This window comes from Capsicum annuum, chromosome 7 (assembly GCF_002878395.1).
Source record: "Capsicum annuum cultivar UCD-10X-F1 chromosome 7, UCD10Xv1.1, whole genome shotgun sequence".
In the NCBI taxonomy this organism is placed as follows: Eukaryota; Viridiplantae; Streptophyta; class Magnoliopsida; order Solanales; family Solanaceae; genus Capsicum; species Capsicum annuum.
Genome location: NC_061117.1, coordinates 119,336,066 through 119,342,065, shown reverse-complemented (window position 1 = coordinate 119,342,065; position 6,000 = coordinate 119,336,066). Strand labels below are relative to the sequence as shown.

The following is a 6,000-nucleotide window of genomic DNA, read 5'->3' as shown; positions in this document are numbered from 1 at the left end:
TTTTAGATTCAGTTGCATTGTCCACACAAGAAACTAAAGAATACCTGCCACTACACCATCGATCTAACATGCCATTTGAGAACATGATGTTACTCTTGAGAGCTTTCAGCATTCTGTTGAATACATCCAACACAAGAAAGAAAGAGAAAATAACTCAACTAGGGAACTGAAAACAACAAATATTTTTTTGAAAATAATAATGAGTACCGCTAGATTAAACCCAATGTCCAGGTTGGATTGTAAGTCCCTCAATGATGAGATGGGGGACTACTCTTAGTACTGTGCCGTGAGGCACCAATAAGGCAGCCAAACCAACAGAAGCTGAAAATAATAAACAAAAACAATTGCTGCAATAAAAGATAGTAAGAGCACTTACCATCTTTGTCATCTTTCAAATAATAGTACTGAGGTGTTATTTCTATAAGCCATTCAGGTTTAAGTGTAGGTTTCAAATGTATTGTCTATAATCATGTTAGGGAGAGACTTATAATCAGACATTGCTTACCAACTGTGATTCTGCCACTGAGTCATGTCCATGTAGCTGTCCATCTTCCATATTGGTATCCAAGATCATTAGCATGAGTTCCAGGAAAGAGGATTTTTTCCCAGTTTTATCTAGAGGAAGAAATGGTTTCTTTGGATCTTTCCCATTTTTCAACAAAACCAAGAATTTACGAACTGCTTCACGTGATAGGTCTCTATGTGCCTAAATAATGTGAAAAAATTAACCAGACTTAAAATAGATCCAAGATAGTGAAATACAGAATCACTATTGTGCTATTGTAAGACAATATATAGCCAACTGCTGTTTAGATTCCATATTAAAAACAACTATAGAAGAGTCCAACGGAGAACTTTAGCAGTTGAATAGAACAAATAGTGGTCACATGTAACCTCATTAAAACTTGAGCATTTAGGGAAGAGTATGATAGACAAGGTTCCAGAAGGCATTTTCAAAACCAGCAGTGACTTTCTATCTATAAAGATAGGGTTGGGAGGCTATTAATCCATTTTAAGAGGGAGTTTCTTCTAAGAAGTGGTTCTTGCCTACTCATGTTATGTGATTGATCTCTAATATGAGACGATGTTGTACTCTTATAAATGTAGATAAAGTAGTGTTCAACTCTAAAATGTCTAAATAGTCCCAATAGGCAACAGAAAGATGTAAGAATACCTTGCAACTAACCAAATCTATCAATGATCTATCTGTAAACGAATGTTCAAATAATCCAGTAACAAATTTAACTCTCAAGATTCTTTCAACATCATTATCTATCCTGGTTATCAGATCTCCCCTGATTCCACCAGTGATAGAAGCTCCGTAAAAAATAATTCATATCGAAATGGCACCATGACCAGCAGGTATTCACAAAATGCAAACGGATGGTGTGAATTAGGCTAAAAAGTTATTTTTTTGACTTCCCAACTCAACGTTTTGACCATACCATTGGCTGGTTGAGATGATCAAACAACATCAATAACATAAACTTTATCATGGTATGGAAGTAGAATCAACTCTCAGAGATTGGGGTTGGGTTTGGGATTTGGGGGGTTTAAGATATGGATTGCTTTTGAAAAAGCCAATATATCAGAAGCTGTTGGTGAGGCGAAAATCAAGTTGTTGTTGTTAAGGGTACACGTAAAGAGAGGCCCAATATTACAAAGATTGTCTGATTGAGTGACAACTTTGTACAACAAGGAAAGGGGTGCATATAGCAGGAGTGAATGAACATCAATTATTAGCTGGATTTTACTCGACGCATCAAAAGTCTTATGTGCAAGGTCAAAAAGTGGTTAGCACTTAGGTGTGTGAATGCAGACACCTTAATCTAAAGAAGCATACATCTAAGAATCTTCATCTACCTACATACGGAATACTACAAATCTAAGGTAACACTAATAAACTATCTCATCGAGTCTTACCAAACATATCATGTTGCTTTTTGCTAGAATTTAAATTCATGTTGACAAGCGAATAAATGTCAGTGATAGAATTTTGAGATTAAAAGATAGTTTGTACCTTTAAAATAGTAAAAATGTTTGTTTTTAATGTGAAAGCTCTTAACTTTCTCAAAATCCACCAAATCAAAATATATATCTTTCCCAATCTCTCATGGTACGTCTTCATCATGAGCAACCTAGTCAAGTCATGCAATAATTAAAAGGTAACTCGAGCAACATGAGTTTGTCCTAAATAATTAGATGAACAGGACCACACTCCATATCAAAACAATTATCTTCAAAGTGAAAGCTCAACTCCCAGATCAGAATATGCAAACTAATATTTTCACCATTATTGGCATCTAACTGTTCTTTCTTTGGCAATAAATGTTCAGTTGTCCACTTCCCTTGTACTATTTTTACTCTTGAACCAGGTCTTCAAAGTTTAAAATCTACTTAGACCAAGCATCCCTTACCCCACCATCAATTGAAAATGAAAAGAAAAGTTATCTCTCAAAATATGTTAAAAAATGTCTGAGCTCTATGGTTAAGTGCATATGAAAATTCCAAGCACATATAAAATTCCTACTTGTATTTCACCCACCATAAGCATAGAGACCATAAAAGTGTTGATAACATCATACATAAATTATGTCCCTATTTTCATATCAAGATATGGTATACATACACAAATGAAAAAAAGATAATGAAAGAAGGAAAGTGATAACTAAAAAACAAAAGGTTAGCTATTGGTAAATTAAAATTTACCTTGAAATGTATGAGAATGAAATAAGAATAACTGTGACTATGTGATGAGATATCATTACAGCAAAGTCTTTCCATTGCATTTCCCAAACAAGGAAAGCAGCAATGGAATAGAGGTAGAAGCCACATTGGCACATATAGATAAGTTTAATTCCAGCCTTGAAATGAGAAATGAACATAAGAAGTCAGGTTCTATCAACGCCCGTGTGAACATTTTATCAGGTATCCTTATGGCTAAAGCACCAGTTGCAGGGTTACTTCTACCATCCGGGTTGCCCTGCTAAGATATGGGTCTGACTTCTTTGATGCCCAAATTTGCTCAAAAAGAAAGAAAAAAATCATCATAGCATCAGAATTTTTGCTAGAATTATTACTAGTAAAATTGATTCTCAGTTTGGCTAAGAGAATTTTGGAGAGAACAAGAAAAAATCTTTAAGGGGTTGTTTGGCTGAGTTTAATTGAAAAAAGGGCTATTGAATTTATTTATACTTTCAGAGCAGAAACTGAAATCACAAGCATTGCAGAGAGGTGTAACAAACTTTCAACTTTCTCCTCTACTCTCCACAACCCTCATTTTTAATCTCTGAGTTTTTATCCTTTTAGGGGAAATTCTCCAGTGTTTTTCAACCTACCAATTCCCCAACTGCATTTATGAAAAATCAAACATTAAGGCTCAGATCTGTAATGCTTACAATATAGCAAGAGAGACCGGATCACCGCAATGGCTGCAAACACCGGTTGCAAGCTCACCTGCTATTTGGGTTGCCCCGCCAAGATACAGATTTAATTACTCTCCTGCATTAGCGAATTACTCAAAGAAGGAATGAAGAAAATCATCATCACAACCTCAGAATTTTTGCTGCAACTATAATTACAACAACTACTACTAATTGTCACCTTGGGGTTGAGAGTTTGGAGAAAATAACCAAAGATTGATAGACATTTCATTGAGTTTTTAACTAGAAAAGAGCAATTGAATTATTCTTTTTCCATAGCAAAAACTAAAATTACATCTACTCTCCGCAACCCTCATTCTTCTTTACTTTTTGAGCTAAGTTTTTTTCCTTTTATGGGAAATTCTTGTATTTTTCAACCTATAAATATTCCAGCTTCAATAACAACAATAACTAAAGTATCTCATTTCTACCTTATGGAGATAAAGAGGCAATTTTCAATAGACCCTTAGCAAATTGTGGCCTAAGTTGCTCGGCCACTTAAAAATATTGCCTGACTTGCCTTCCTCGTGCTGAATCGTCCAAAAATGGACTATTTTTGGAGGATTCTATGTGTAGCCATCAACATTCTCAAAGATTCCGAGCAACTTAGAAGAATAAAATAAACTTAAAATCAATTAGAAGAATAAACTAACCTTAAAATCAACAAATTAGAAGAAAGCCCTAAATTTTGGAGGATTCTAATCCGAACTACTTTTGGAGGATTTTGTGCGCTGAGGTTATCCAGTCAAAATCATCAATTAGAAGAATAAACTAACATTAAAATCAACAAATTAGAATAAAGCCCCAAAAATGAACTACTTTTGGAGGATTCTATGTGCTGAGGTTATCCAGGAAACCAAGATCAAAATTGTCAATTAGAAGAATAAACTAATCTTAAAATCAACAAATTAGAAGAAATCCCCAAATTTTCTCAGAAATTGAAGTGGGGGTCGGAGCAGTGGTGCCTCTTTACAACCTCAACGACTGAAATATGACAGCTGAAAATTGAAGGATGTTGTCGTAGCTGAGATTAGATGGATGGAGATGGATGTTATGGCTGAAATACGGTGTGGAACAGGATGAAGATGGATTTAGGGTGAAAGTGAACTCAGACCCGTGGTTGATATCAAACACACAGTGAGGTCAGAGATTGAAACAACAATGGTGGTCGGAGGAGCTTTGGTTTGAGGTGGCTGATATCGGACACACAGTGGGTGTTTTTGGCGGACATAATTTTATATATATACATAAAGAGATATAAAACAGATGAAATACGTTGCCTTAGCTACTTTATGGAAACAGTTTTGGACAACCGTTGCTACAGGGTACTCTAATGCAACGGTTATATGACAAATGCAACTATTATACCCTCATATAGGTTTATTACAATAAAAAAAAACTGCAACGGTTGGAACCATTGTAATAGGTTATCTATAGCAACGCTTTTCCAACCGTTACTAAAACTTTCGTTGCGATAGGGGTATTTTCTGGTAGTGATATTTTTTTGATCCTCAATCAAGTAGATTAAAAATTAAAATCAAGGAAAAAATAGGATCACTATCACCTCATCATTGTGTTCATCTCGAAAGTAGTAAGAACAAAACTAAGCAGTTTCTCTTTCAAGATAAGCTTCAAAAAGTGATCCTTCAATTTTCTTACAGTTGCCAATTTTCCTATATAATTGTATTTTAGGTAGTATATTTAAGAAATTAAAAAAAATTATAAAATGAAGATTACCTCTTAAATGGATACGTCCACCTTATTTTAACTAGGCCTCCATGGTGTTCCTCTTCTACAAAGGAAAATTAGAATATGCTCTAGCATATCAAAAAAATCACATGCATAGAACTTCTCCAACATAGTGGTAATGACAAGAATATTTTGATCCATCCTAAACAATATACTCTCTAACAACTTTCTCAACTATAAATCTTGGAAAAACAAACTTATATCTAAGGCTGGTTTCTATATCCTATGGGGAAGGTGGATAAATGTGATAGGAATCGAGTTTTCATGACAACATGATAGTCATAGCTTTCCGACCTACTTTCTTTGATCTATATTTTTATGCTTTCCTAAATTCAGAGCATAGCCCCAGGCATCCTTATGTTCTTAACCCACTAGCAATTTTTTTGTTTCTTAGTCAATATAAATGAAAAGTTGGCCTTGTATTTAAACACTTTACCATTTTATTTCTCCAACAACTACAACCCTTTTCTATTACAATATTCCCTTATGTCCATTGTAGCTTTTGGATTGTCTTTTATCATGCTATTACATCCATTTGTGTGTTAAAAATATTGTCAAAATAATATTTTTCAATGTGACTCACATCAAGATTATGCCATAGAAAATTATCCTTTTAATATAATAACTCTAAAAATATTCTTTGTTTGGTCCAATTATGTCCAACACCATTTCTAGGAAGTCTAGAAGGTGAAGCTTCTGTACTTTAGGAAGCTGGCAAACTTCTTCCAAATCTAATGACTTGGAAATAGAGGTGGAAGATCATTATTAATCTTATTCTTTCTAGATGCATTTTTATCTTTCTACTCATTGTCATTTGCAAAGAACTAAC

General features: G+C 34.4%; 1 pseudogene; it reads right to left on the bottom strand.

Moving 5' to 3' along the window:
- Positions 1–214: 214 nt before the first annotated feature.
- LOC107876517 overlaps positions 215–6,000 on the bottom strand; it is a 71,994-nt pseudogene continuing 66,208 nt past the window's right edge.